Source organism: Ptychodera flava, unplaced genomic scaffold (genome assembly GCF_041260155.1).
Source record: "Ptychodera flava strain L36383 unplaced genomic scaffold, AS_Pfla_20210202 Scaffold_92__1_contigs__length_404208_pilon, whole genome shotgun sequence".
Taxonomy (NCBI): domain Eukaryota; kingdom Metazoa; phylum Hemichordata; class Enteropneusta; family Ptychoderidae; genus Ptychodera; species Ptychodera flava.
The window spans coordinates 36,609-52,652 of record NW_027248414.1 but is presented as its reverse complement, the minus strand read 5'-3'; positions in this window follow the sequence as shown (position 1 = coordinate 52,652).

Genomic DNA, 16,044 nt, shown 5'->3' with positions numbered 1-16,044 from the left:
GCGGCTAGACACGTTTTTTGCTCTCGTCTGATAACCTCATAAGGCCAAAGTAAGTAAATTCTTTGTTTTGCGTCCGCGCGCGCCTAGGTTTTTAGAGATTTTTCGGAAAAAAAACACAAACATTCCTTTCAAAATTTCGCCGTTGCTGGCGCTCTTTTGTCGCAAAAACAAGTCGTGGCTTTAACTTTGCTACGAAACACTCCTTTACGGCAGTCAGATTTCACTAAAGGATCATACGGTGACGTAAAACAGTACTCTCTACACATTTACCCCTGTCGATACTCGCCGCCTCACGTTTTCGCTGTCTGTTGTGGCTTTGCCTGTTGTGGCTTTGCCGGCACGATAAAAAATGGATGAAAGCAGGGAAATAATCGAAGTTACAAATCAGGAAACCTTTGCACGGCAACTTGAAGGCATTGCGAGCATGGTCATTGCTAGCCGCAGTACAGTAGCTCGAGGTTTTGCCTTGGTATTTGAGTCGGACAGCAAAACCAGATCTGGTTTTGCCGTCCGACCCAAATAGTGAAATACCTAGGCAAAATCTCGAGCTACTGTACTGCAGCTAGGTCATTGCTAGCAATCGGGACTTGAACAGAGGGGGATTCAGTCCAATCGGACTTGGGTACCACGACTCAGAGATTAAATTTATGGCAGACGGAAAAATCGGAAAGTGTTGAACCCTATCCTTGTTTATCGGTCTTTCAGGTTTGCCAAAAATTTGGTTCATTAATCCATTTTAACTTGAAACAAAAACAAACCAATGATCAGTCATGTAAACGAAATACCTTTACGTGTTTTTTGTTCAGTTTGGGTAAGGGAAAGTATATTAGAATCCCCCTTGTGAAAGCTAAAACTTGTAGTATAGCTGCTCTTGAAAGAGGTCATACTTTCTGCATTAATGACATCGGCTGGTAATTTATTCCAGGTGTCCACAACTCTTGCTGAAAAAGTACTTCCTTGTGTTATAAGTCGAACGGTTAGTTTATGAAGTTTGGTATTGTGTCCGCGAGTTCTCGAGTTGGCTGCTAACTCAAGTGAAAGGTTAATCTTACAGTGGTCATGGCCTTTGATAATTTTGTAGAGTTGAATCATGTCGCCGCGAATTCTTCTTTGTTCGAGTGTAATTAAACCGAGCTGTTTTAAGTCTATTTTGATAATTGTAGTGTTGGAGTTCAGGTATTATTTTTGTTGCCCTGTGTTGCACTTTTCTAAGATCTTTATGTCCCTTTGTAGTCATGGTGACCAAGCTTGTACTGCATATTCGAGCTGTGGTCTCATAAGTTGCTCGTAAAGATGAAGAATGACATTTTTTGATTTGATCGACAATGATCGTTTGATGAGATCAAGCATTCTGTTTGCCTTTTTGCAAATTTATGACACTTGCTGGAAGGTTTTAAGGTAGGATGAAGTAGAACACCCAAGTCATTTGCTTCAGTTGTGCGTCCCAGTGAAATATTGTTCATTGAATATTTATGGAAGGGGTTGTCGTAGCCAATATGCATCCACCAGTGTTCACTCATTTTTTTGTAGCTTGTCCAAATCAGCTTGTAGAATTCCAGGATCACTACAATTTGTACAATTTCGCAAGGCGTGATATGTCTTGGCATTGTCAGTAAATTTTTCGGGTTCAGAACTAATTTCACTGCCAGTGTGATTGATGTAGATTAGAAAGAGTACTGGTCCAAGAACTGAACCCTGTGGGACACCTTTTGTGACGTATTCTCCATTCGGATGATCCTCCATTTATGACTACTCGCTGTTTTGTATTTGTCAATCAAGCTTTGACCCACTGTAGAATATTTCCATTTATGCCATAATACTTCATCTTTTCAATCAATCTGGGGTGTGGTACTTTGAAAGTGCAAGGAATATAGATGTGAAGCGTCCACCTAAATTTGGGTGTGATGAGTCTCTGTGTGGAGACTGGCAATTGCGAAATGATTCCATTGATTTGATGGAAAGGAAAGGTGCTGGTTTTACGGATGGTCCCGAGGAAGCTACAGGGAATACTTTTGTCAATTAAATCACCAGTGTCTTGTTCTCTCTGATGCCCCATGTTTCTAAAATTGAATGCAGAGGCTACAAGTTACCCAATCTATTTAGTGTTTTCTTTCAAAACAGAGGTACCTTTCAGCAAAACTATGACATTCCATCAGAGCATAAACATTACCCAAGAAACTTGAAAGAAACGTGCAAGAACTTGAAGACAAATGACTGCTTCTGTATACTGTTATAGTGTACCCATTCCTCAAACTGTCCAGATTCAAGTAATTTGATGAGGCTGTCAAGGTGCGGTGCAATTTTATTGACATGTGGACACTTTGAATGCACAAGAATGAAATCTAGAACTAAAACGAAAAAGCAAAAGTCGAAGAATGACTTTATTTTGATCCATTTGTCATGAAAATGCATACAGCGATCATACAGTGTGTCATACTATAACAGGAGTATTCATGTTGTTTGAGAAAAATTGTCCTATAAAGGCAAACTGATTTTGTGTTATATTTTCTGTGTGTGTTTTTTAACCGCTTACCCGCGTACCTTTTAGGATTTTGAGTGGACGCAAAACAAAGAATTTACTTACTTTGGCCTAACAACTATTACATTCAACGAAAAATAACAACAACAACACGATTTGGTAAGTTCATGTTTATCTACACTAAATTAAATATATTCAATTCTCGACCGTGTACAATATGAAGCTATGCATGGAGACTGTTCACAGTCACCCCTAAAAATCAAACACCAAGTCACGTGATATGAAACTCTAGAAAAATACGAAAATAATCATTCTAAATTCAATAACTCTCGATGGTACCTCCAATCAACTTCATTTGAACAAATCCCCATCTTCGTGTACCAAGTGAGACCGTCACAAACTTCCAATGCCAGCCGTTAAGTGGTTTGTCAGTTTAAATGGTTTACGGACACCCAATGTCTACATCCAGACATCCATGCAGACATCTACACAGACAGCCTACTCTACGGAATTCGATGCCACAACTATAGCACTGCTGACTCCGTCAGTCGTGCTAAAAATCGTCTTCCAGTCATGTTAGAATTTAAATATAACCACTGTGTTTGATCGGAAGTAGCTTCGCGCTGACCGCTTGGCAGTCTGTCTGTGTTTTTGCGGCGGGAAAAACTAAAAAGTGGCATTTTCTGGAGCGTGTGCCCGCGTGTTGCCTGTTCCATGTCCACTTATACAATGAACGAAGCCGTTGCTTCGCTCCCTTTTAAAGGGAGGCTCCGCCTTTAAAGTTGGCTGTTAGCCGTGAGTTCAATTCAGCCTCCCTGAGTTCCCCGCATTAGAGGGGCTAGCCTGCATGTGAACATTTTTTCTGTGTCTGTGATTTGATATTTGAATAAGTCAGCATATCAGAAACTAGACTACAATATATCAAAATTTGACCACATATATATCTTACATGGATAACTAGGTCTACATAAATAAAAAAATAAAAACATTAATCACAACCGGGTAGGTCCAAAGCTGGGATCGAGGTATGGACCGGGGTACGGTTGAAGTGAATCCTTGACGCGGGAACGCTAGAGCTTACAAACAGGCGAAGTCGGTCAATTTTTGATTTAGTGTTATGTCCCATTTGTTTGAATGTTCTGCGCCTATGAATGCTGGACCCTTGTCCAAAACAATAGAGAAAACACCAGTTTTGTAATCATTCAAGTTAGTCTAGTCGGTAGGTAGGGTTCCCATGCACCCCATGGATATATTTTTTAACCTACATTTTTTTATACCTTAGGGTCTATAGTTAATGAATTTGATGTTCCCAAAATCAATCTAGCATTTGAGATATTTGATAACAACATGTATGCAATTTTCATGTTTTTTCATAAATAACACAGAGGAGAAAGTCATACAAAATGTCCACTTTAAAGTCAAATTTTCACCGAAACAATTAGAGGCGACCATCTGTAAGCCAAACGAGAATTAATATTTGCAGAGATGGATTTTAACTGAGCCTTTCCCATTTCCCATTTCAGATCCCAGTTACTCATACGGGGCATAAGGGAAATATGGTACCTCCATAACAGCAAAGAGTATCGAATGTGTTGAAACCCAAGAGGCCCCCATTCAGTACCACGTAGCCTACAGTTACACCTTAAAGGCGTGCTTACCAGGCCAAAATACCAAGTGTTGGATTCCTTCAAAAGTGGCAACACCCGGAAAGACACCATGGCAATCAATTTGTCACCCTGATCTCTAACTCCCTGATCTCTATCTCTACACCAAATAAAGCACCAGAACACAAGACAGTTGTACATCACAAAAATTAAGAGGGAGAGAGAGAGAGAGAGAGAGAGGGGGGGAGGAGAGAGAGAGAGAGAGAGAGAGAGAGAGAGAGAGAGAGAGAGAGAGAGAGAGAGAGAGAGAGAGAGAGAGAGAGATCGAAGACACTCACGACACAGAACGCAGGATGGAAGACTGCAAAGACGATTCTTCCAATAGGCAAAAAGGAGGCTAAACAACCCAAACACAAACATTCACAGCAACGACCATAGGTCGGATTTTCCCTTATACTACGGTACAAAACCAAAACCAAAGGGCCTTTCAAAGGACATTGCACTTCCCTTAAATATAAATACCGTAACACAATGGCAAAACATGACCACAAACAAAATTGTGTTAAAAACTCAGAAACAGAAGATGTAATAAAACTAAAAAGGCAAAAATAACTGCACAAAATTATAAACAAGTCATTGACAATAACATAGTCCCCACTTGTAATAGGAGTATTAGTCTTGATGGGGCAGGGAAATGTGGTCATTAAGGTGAAGTACTACGAATTACCTCAAAATTAAGTTGTGGTGTCATTTTCTTGAAACTTTGCACAAATATTCTTGCAAGTTGTGCAAGTGCAAAAATGAAATAAAAAATGGGGTCACCACGCTCCTTTCCATGGAAACGGACGTTAAAATGGCGTCGTTAGAAATAAATATAAATGATATAATTCACTTAAACTAAAGAAAGCAATTATGAAACGCTTAGCAAATGAGTTAATTTTAATAAATACCAAGACTTAAGATCCATATCTATCGAATGTATAGTTTTCATGATGTCTGTGAAGAAATTTTAACAAAAGTATCGATTACAAAATGACGATATCAAAATTATATCACTACATAATTTTCGAACTTTCTTCCTGTCGATTTGAATGGTGTCATTTTGACCAAACTTGGCGACTAACCCCTAGCATAATACCATTTACTTTACACTTTTAATAAAAGGGTGTCACCACACTACTTTTTACAATATCTCCAGGTGAATGGGTAATTTGCGCCATATAAATGGGAGAAAAATGTTAATTTTTCGCTCATATTGAATAAAAACCAGCTTCCTAGGGGGTCAAAATATGACCAGGTTATAGGTCACATGTATTTTTAAGAGACTTGGTCAAAAATTAGGTAAAAGCGAAATTTCAACAATGACAGGTGATGTTAAATACATGCGCTACAAAATAACCCATTTGCGGCAGGCTGGAGTTAAATCTGCGCAGAAACGTTCTAAAGCGTGTGCGCGTCCGAATTCGTCGCCCTTTACCTTAAGAAGTATCACTAGAGTGTATATGTTGAGATCTATGAGCACATAGGTCTATGTCGTTGTTCCCAATTTGAAACATATGAGGCATGTCTAAGTTATGGTTCTTATCGGGAAAAAAGATCAGACCTCTAGCTGTATTGGCCAGCCATGAAATACATATGCGCATAATAAATGAGGTACAAGATGTGACAGCCTAAGGTCTAATATCCTATCAAAATTGGAGGGTATAGAACTGTGGTTACTGAGTTATGCATATATATGTATAATCAAGGTCAAAGGTCATCGAGGTAGCTTGCCCAGAATCAAATATGTGCATAATTAATGAGGTAAAGCGTGTGTTGTCATAAGGTCTCCCAACCTACTAAATATAAAGGACATAGCACTTGTGGTTACTTATTTATTGACTTAAACGTATGTTTAAGGTAAAAGGTCATCGATGTCACATGACATTTTGTCAAAAAACTTCAATCCCTATATACCAAAAATCAGACATCCAGCTTTATTAGCTTTCTCAGAATTAGATATGCACATAATTAATGAAGTAGAGTATGTGGCGTCATAAGGTCTCCCATCATAACAAATATGAAGGGTGTACCACTTGTGGTTACTCAGTTATGGACAAATATGTATATTTCAGGTCAAAGGTCATTGAGGTCACGTGACATTTTGTCAAAAAAAAAATTAACTGCTAAGTTATCCCTATGTACCAAAAATCAGACCTCTAGCTCTCTTGGCTCGCTCAAATAAGATATGCGCATAATTAATGTGGTCCAATATGTGGCTTCATAAGGTCTCCCATCATAAAATACATGAAGGGTGTAGCTCTTGTGGTTAATGAGTAATGGACAAATATGTATATATTTCAGGTCAAAGGTCACCAAGGTCACTTGACATTGTGTCAAAAAAATTGTACTGCTAAATTATCCCTATATATCAAAAATCAGACCTCTAGCTCTATCGGCTCGATCAAAATTGGAAATGCGCATAATTAATGATGTACGATATGTGGCTTCATAAGGTGTCCCATCAGACCATACATGAATAGGCTGGGCTAGAGGGGTCTACATGCAACCCCCCCCCCCCCAGGATAACAAACTTGTATTTTTCAGAAGCCTTGGGATCCTTAGAATACGAAATGGAATTTTAACAGAAAAAATATAGGGACGCAATAGCTGTTATGGTCATGTTTTGAAGGGTACCGCAAAATCACCATTTTCCAATCCGAATGCATTTTCGTCAAATCTGTCTTCTTGTAAGTCATGTGCTGAGCTTATTTTATAACATAACCTCACTTGTTTGGTATCATTAGAAAGGGAATTCATTCTTCTTTAAGATGACATATTGTAGTATGCAATATCTTCTACAGTTTTTGTGAAATTTGACCAAAACCTACCCCATACCCAAAATTTAACATTGCAAATTACAGTAAATCTCAAATTCTAATATTTTTTAGCTTAGCATGATAAAAAATGCAATGCTTTGTATGAAATCTGTTTTATTTGATACAAGGACATGTCAGAAACATGAAATAGACTTTTAACAGAAAAATATTGGGACTCTACAGCTGTAATAGTCATATTTTGAAGGGGATCACAAAATTACAGTGTTGCAGATTTGCATGCATTTTTGTTAAACCTGTCTTCCTATAAGTCATCTGCTGAACTTGTTTTTGAAATAACCTCACTTGTTAGGCATCATTATAAAGATAATGTACTAATCTTTAAAATGACATATTGTAACATGCAATATTTAGTATAGTTTACATGAAATATGACCAAAACTTACCCCATATCCCAAAGTTTACATTGAAAAGTCAAAGCTAAAATCAAATTCTACAAAATGTGTAGCTAGACACAAAAAATCTGGCCGTTTTTTGCGATTAAATCTGGGTGTTTTTTTTTTGGTTCGGGGACATGTCAGAAACATGAAATAGACTTTTCACAGAAAAAAATATTGGGACTCTACAGCTGTAACAGTCATATTTTGAAGGCTACCGCAAAACCACAGTGTTTTGCATGCATTTTTGTTATATCTGTCTTCTTATAAGTCATCTGCTGAGCTTGTTTTTGAATGTAACCTCACTTGTTAGAAATCGCTATAAAGATAATTTACTAATCTTTAAAATGACATATTGTAACATGCAATATCTTGCATAGTATTCATGAAATATGTCCAAAACTTACCCCATACCCAAAATTTTGCATTGAAAATTTCCGTCATAGCTAAAATCAAATTCTACAAATTGTTTAGCTAGACACAAAAAATCTGGCCATTTTGCAGTTCAATCTGTTTTTTTATACAGGGACATGTCAGAAATATCAAATAGACTTTTAACATAAACAATAGGGATTCTATGGCTGTAACAGTCATATTCTGCGAGTACTGCAAAATCACAGTAGTGCAGACTCATATGCGTTTTTGTTAATTTTGTCTCATTGTAGTCATCTGCTGAGCTTATTTTATTACATAACCATGTTTATTTGGTACCATTGAAAAGGTAATTTGGTATTTTTTAAAAATGATATTTGTATATGCCGTATCTTATATAGTTTTCATTGAATATGACGAAAACTTACCCCGTAAAACAAAGTTTATATCGAAAATTACTTTCGTAGCTATCGTCAAATTCTACCAATTTTCTAGCTAGACATAACTAATAAGGCAATGGTTCATATGAAATCTTTTTATTTGCTACTGGGGAATGTCAGAAATGTGAAATAGACTTTTAACAGAAAATATATTCGAACTCTACAACTGTAACAGTCATATTTTGAAGGGTATCGCAAAATCACAGTATTGCCAACTCGTATGCTTTCTTGTTAAATCTGTCTTCTTATAAGTATCTGCTGAGCTTGATTTTTGACATAACGTGGCTTATTAGGTATCACTAAAAAGGTAATTTACTATATTTCAAAATGACATATTGTAATATGCAATATCTTGTTAGGTTTCATGAAATAGGACCAAAGCTTACCCCATACCCAAGGTTTACACAGCAAATTACTGCAAATCTGAAACTCTACCATTTTTTACAATTATTAACTTTGTATACAAAGGCAATGCTTGTATGTAATCTATGAAATCTGTGTTTTTGTTACAAAAGTATAAAAGTATGTCACAATATGAAAATGACTTTTAACAGGAATATAATATGATTTGATATCCTTTTGGATCATATTTGGAAGGGTACCCAGGTATCAGGGCAAATTTGCCGAAACACATACATTTGACATATATTGGTTCCCCCTCCAAAAATGATCCAAATGGCTACTAAATTGTATCATCTTCCCGTTAAAAGATAAATTTTATACTTGTGACATACTTTTGTAATAATTCAATCTTATTTCATACAAGAATTGCCTTTTGTATTATGTGTAGCAAAAAATGGTAGAATTTAAGATAAGCCGTATTGCGATTTATTTGAACTTTTGGGGTATGGGGTAAAGTTTGACCATATTTCAGGAAAACTATGAAGGACATTGCATATTACAATATGTCATCTTAAAGAAGAATAAATTGCCCTACTAATATACCTCACAAGCCAGGTTATGTTATACAATAAGCTCAGCAGATGACGTACAAGAAGAAGAATTTAACAAAAAAGGTGCCAGTCTGTGGTACTGCGATTTTGCATTTCCCTTCAAAATATGGCTGTTACAACTATACAATCCAAATATTTTTTTCTGTTAAAAGTCTATTTTACATATCTGACATGACCCAGTACCAAATACAACAGATTTAATACCAAAACAGAGCTCTTTTTATCATGTCTAGCTAAAAATTTGCGGAATTTGATCACGTTAGCTATGACAGTACTTTCTATATAAACCTTGGGGTATGGGGTAAGTTTTGGTCATATTCTATGAAAACTGTACAAGATATTGCCTGTTACAATATGTCATTGTAAATACCAGTTAATTACCTTTCTAATGATACTAAACAAGCCAGGTTATAATCAATAACAAGCTCAGCAGACGACTTATAAGAAGACAGATTTAACAAAAACGAATGCGAATCAGGAATACTGAGATTTTGCTGTACCCTTAAAAATACAGCTGTTACAGCTATAGAATCCAAATATTTTTTTCTGTTAAAAGTCTATTTCATATTCTTAACATGTGTCAGTACCAAATAAAACAGATTTCATACAAAACATTGCCCCATTTTTTATGTCTAGGTGAAAAATTGGTAGAATTCGACATTAGCTATGACAGTAATGTCCAATGTAAACTTTGGGGTATGGGGTATGTTTTGGTCATATTTCGTGAAACCTAAAGAAGATATTGCATATAACAATATGTCATCTTAAAGACTAGTAAATTAACTTTCTAATAATACCTAACAAGTCAGGTTATATTTAATAACAAGCTCAGCAGATGACTTATAAGAAGACATATTTAACAAAAACGCATAGGAGTCATAAATACTGAGATTTTGCGGTACCCCTCAGAATACGACTGTTACAGCAATAAAATCCCAATAGTTTTTCTGTTAAAAGTTCATTTCGTATTTCTGGTATGGCCAAGTTTAAAATAAAACAGATTTCATAGAAAAAATTGCCCACTTTTTATGTCTGCGTAAAAAATTGGTAGAATTTGACATTAGCTATGGCAGTAGTTTTCGATGTAAACTTTTGGATATGTGGTTAGTTTTGGTAATATTTCATAAAAACTGTTCAAGATATTGCATGTTGCAATATGTCATTTTAAAGACTAGTAAATTATCTCACTAAAGATACCTAACAAATAACATTATATTCTATAAAAGCTCAGCAGATGACTTATACGAAGATAGATTCAACAAAAATGCACGCAAGTCAGGAATACTGAGTTTTGCTGTACCCTTCAAAATCTGACTGCTACAATTAAAAATTCCGATCTTTTTTCTGTTAAAAGTCTATTTTATATTTCTGACATGACACATTACCGAATGAAATATATTGCATACAAAAAAATGCCTGATTTGATATGTCTAGGTAAAAAGTGGTAGAATTTGATTTTAGCTATGACAGAAATTTTCAATGTAAACTTTGGGGTATGGGGTAAGTTTTGGTCATATTTTATGAATATTTCACTAGATATTGCATGTTATAATATGCAATTTTAAGCATTACTAAATTATCTTTATAATGATACCTAACAAGTGAGGTTATAACAAAAAACAAGCTCAGCAGATGACTTATAAGAAGACAGATACAACAAAAATGCATGCAAATGTGCAACACTGTGGTTTTGCGGTACCCTTCAAAATATAACTGTTACAGCTGTAGAGTCCCAATATTTTTTTCTGTGAAAAGTCTATTTCATGTTTCTGACATGTCCCCGAACCAAAAAAAACCACCCAGATTTAATCGCAAAAAAACGGCCAGATTTTTTGTGTCTAGCAACACAATTTTGTAGAATTTGATTTTAGCTTTGACTTTTCAATGTAAACTTTGGGATATGGGGTAAGTTTTGGTCATATTTCATGTAAACTATACTAAATATTGCATGTTACAATATGTCATTTAAAGATTAGTACATTATCTTTATAATGATGCCTAACAAGTGAGGTTATTTCAAAAACAAGTTCAGCAGATGACTTATAGGAAGACAGGTTAACAAAAATGCATGCAAATCTGCAACACTGTAATTTTGTGATCCCCTTCAAAATATGACTATTACAGCTGTAGAGTCCCAATATTTTTTCTGTTAAAAGTCAATTTCATATTTCTGACATGTCCCTGTATCAAATAAAACAGATTTCATACAAAGCTTTGCATTTTTATCATGCTAAGCTAAAAAATATTAGAATTTGAGATTTACTGTAATTTGCAATGTTAAATTTTGGGGTATGGGGTAGGTTTTGGTCAAATTTCATAAAAACTGTAGAAGATATTGCATACTACAATATGTCATCTTAAAGACGAATGAATTCCCTTTCTAATGATACCAAACAAGTGAGGTTATGTTATAAAATAAGCTCAGCACATGACTTACAAGAAGACAGATTTGACGAAAATGCATTCGGATTGGAAAATGGTGATTTTGCGGTACCCTTCAAACATGACCATAACAGCTATTGCGTCCCTATATTTTTTCTGTTAAAATTCCATTTCGTATTCTAAGGATCCCAAGGCTTCTGAAAAATACAAGTTTGTTATCCTGTGGGGGGGGGGGGTGCACGTAGACCCCCTCTAGCCACAGATTAGAAGGGTGTAGCACTTGTGGTTACTGAGTAATGGACAAATATATATATTTCAGGTCAAAGGTCACCAAGGTCACGTGACATTTTGTAAAAAAAATTGTATTGCTAAGTTATCCGTATATACCAAATATCAGACCTCTAGCTCTATTGGCTCGCTCAAAATTAGATATGCGCATAATTAATGAGGTACAATATGTAGCGTCACAAGGTGTCCCATCATACTATATATGAAGGGTGTAGCACAAATATGTATATTTGAGGTCAAAATATCTGAGATATCTGCGTGAACTGATGGACGAACGGATGGATAAACGGACGGACATGACCCAGTCTATAAGCTCCCTGGACTTCATCCATGGGGACTAAAAACTGTGTCACTGCATCCTGTTTGCAATATGAATACGATGAGAAACTAAATTTTTATTTTTCTTGGCCTTATACAGGCAGTCTATGGAGAACTGCCTTATACATGGGAGTCTATGGAGGTGTAAACTAAAAAGTCCTCTAACACGGCCAAATTTGATCGCATTGTGAAACAAATCGACGTGCATCTGTATGGGGTAGGGTACTATCCTTGTGCAAAGTTGGAAAGAAATTGACCAGGGCATGTCTGAGATATCTGCGTGAACGGACGGATGGACACACGCACGCACGGACAGATGCACGGACATGACCAAACCTGTTAGTCCCCCCGGACGGTGTCCGGTGGGACTAACAAAAGATCTCAAACACAATATTACAACATACCGAACATAAACGAAACACAGCGACCAACAAAACATGGATTTACTAAGAATCTTTCTTCACACAAATCAAACAATTATAGAAATTAACACTCTTTGCAAAGGCTTGAAAATAATTGCAACTCCAAAAGGTCCAAATAGAATCAATCTTTTTACAGGACACAAATAAATACTGAGAAGGAGACTCCGATACATAATACGACGAAAAAACTCAGAAAAATTAATTCAAACATAAGTCCACACGGACTCAACAAACAACACGGGAAGCACGAGACACAAAAATTACCTAGAAGCTACGGTTATCTCTAGTTAGCATTTTCTTCCCCAACACAAGGCAAACCAGGTATGTGACATACTACATATTAAGAAAACATGCTCATGCAGCTTCTAAATCCCAAGATATACACTTTAAACATTGTTTTTTCTTCTTTATTGCATTACGTTCTTTAAAAACAATATATAAATACCTTGTAAAATTGTTTGGAGGAACAAGGACTTAAAGGGCCAAAGTCGGCCAGTTTTCATGAATTTTGTTTGATATGAGATACTACTTATATTGTTTGGCATATTCAAACCGAATGAATTGGATGACCATGCATATATTCGACCCGGTTTTAAACACGATACATGAAACCATTGTGAGAAAGAATTGTTGGTCATGACCATTTATCTATGCGTCTGGTAGGAGAGGAAACATTACCCATACCCCTATCCCTAAAATGTATATAATAGAGGGGTATACGGCATACCACACATTAGGAAAACAATCGACGCACCCCACAAATTTCAAGATACACACTTATAATGATTTTCCTTCTTTATTGCATTAAGTTCTTTCAAATAATGTATAAATATCTTGTAAAATTGTTTGGAGGAACATGAACTCAATTATTTGGTTTGAAATTAAGCAAATTTTACAATTTACATTTAATGGTCGATATAAAATCTAATCGATGTTTGAATATTGATTTATCCCCATTAAGTTATATACCAATGGTAAGGGCATTATCTGGGCTTTCTAAAAATGTATTGTTTATGGTACTTTGTTGTTTTTGTTTCTGACTAGCGGTAAATATGTTACCCCTAACCCATTCCTATTTTACTAGTGAGGGCGTGACAGCCCCCTACAAAACAAGTCGTTACACTCTTACCCAGCATCGGTTAAATGGCAAATAAGCAGATTATGACAGCTGAGAATACTAGCTAACAGAAAATCATAGTGGGTAAAATGCCTTAGACGGGATGATTTCGATACCTGGCCTACGGACTAACTTTTTTGTGCATATTGTTTAAAAAATCACTTAAAATTGACACAAACTGAAAGGTTTAAGTTTTGTAACTTTCAAATAGACGATTTTTCCCGATAAAGCTATACATGTTTAGAAAGGCCCCTTTCCGATCTTTCAACCGAAATAAACATTTGTATGGTTTCATGACTCATGAACCGAGGCAGAAAAGGGAAACATTACCCCTACCCCTTATGTTATAATTTTGTTTAAAAAATCACTTAAAATTGACACAAACTGAAAGGTTTAAGCTTTGTAACTTTAAAATATGCGACTTTTCCCCATAAAACTATACCTGTTTAGAAAGGCCCTTTTCAGAGCTTTCAATCAGTATAACATTTATATGGTTTCATAATTCATGGTTCGAGGCAGAAAGGGAAACATTACCCCTACTCCATATATTCTAATTTTGTTTTTAAAAAATCACTTAAAATCGACACAAACTGAAAGGTTTAAGCTTTGTAACTTTCAAATATGCGACTTTTACCCATAAAACTATATATGTTTAGAAAGGCCTGATTCAGTACTTTCAAAAAATGTAACATTTTTATGGTTTCATCATTCATAATTCGAAACAGAAAGGGAAACATTACCCATACCCCTTATATTACACACGGATATGTGGCATACCACGTATTAAGAAAACAAGCTCATGCACCCACTAAGCACATACTTTTAATGTTGTTTTTCTTCTTTATTGCACTAATTTCTTCCAAAAATATATATATACCTTATGAAAATTGTTTGGAGGAATGGGAACTTAATTATAGGGTTTGATTTTTAGCATTGATATTACCATTTACGGTCTATGGCCGATATAAAGTCTAATCGAAGTTCGAATATTAATTTATCCCCATTAAGTTATATATCAATGAAGGGGGCCATAATCTGTACTTTCTAAAAATATAATGTTTGTAGTATTTTATTGTTTGTGTTTCCGTCGAGTGGTAAATATGTGACCCTACTTCATTGTTGAAATCCAAGATGGCGGCCAAGGTGGCGCCAAATGAACCCCATGGGACAATATTTGATTTTAGGAACATCAAAATTCATTAACTAAAGACCCTAAGGATTACAAAATTGTAGGTTAAAAATATATCCATGGGGTGGATGGGAACACTACCTTCCGACCCGAATAAGTAACTTGAACTGGACCATTAATACATGTCGTACCGTCGTAACAGTCGACACGATCGCAAGAGTAACACTCTTCGCTGAGATGTAATGCATACCATAGTGCATAAAATGTCGGTTTAGAGTGTATTGACATACATTAGTGCGTTCATGTATGGCCGTGTTTTTAGGGACAGTGGGACTTAAATCCTCGAAATGATCGTGTGTTGCAAAGCATTTCTTTTCATTTTCAAATAAAAATGACGACTTAACAGAACGAAAAAGAGTTCCCACTTTACGAAAAGTCAGGTTTTTCTCAATTTCATGTGAAAAATGGAAAAGTAGCGGCATTTGATTGCTTGTTTTGGATAATTTATCTCAAAAATTGCGAATTCTAAAACTTGTGTTAAATAACTTTAATTTTTCTTTGCATTTGACAAGATTGCCATATTTTGACACAAAGATACAATTTCCATTTTCACAGAGAAAAAAATAATTTTGGTGATGTACATAAACCTCTTGTGAATGGCATGAAAATGAAGGAAAAAAACTGACCAATGAATTTGCACATTTTAGATACCAACACACCTCATTAATTTTCTCTGAAATAATTTTTTTTAAATAATGAAACGCACCTGTACTTACATTTTTGCAAAGAAAACTTGCATGCATCAAATTGCTCAAGGTAGTTTGCAGATTTTTAAAGAAAAAATCCTCTTATACAATTGACTACAATTATTTTCTCTCATTTTTCATTATAATTTGCTAAAACTGGATGTTAAATGAAGCAACTCCTCTATTTTGTGCATTTTTTACAAAATTTCTGTCCAATAAGCTTGTCAGCTGACAAAAGTGTACATTTAGAAAGCCCATGGTACAATTACCATCGTTGTCTCAACTTTTGTTCACTTTGAAGTTCAAGTTCAACTTTTGTTGATATTTGGAATCCAACCGTGCCTACGGTAACTCAACTTTTGTTCACTTTGAAGTTCAAGTTCAACTTTAGTTGACATTTTGAAGCTCACCATGCCTATGCTATTGTTCGCTCTGAGTTGGACCACGCCACCCTGGAAGATATCCCAGAATTCACCACTTCATCTTCCCTTCACAAATGACGGCCATCTAGCGATATAGCGGTAAATACGCTAAATTTTCA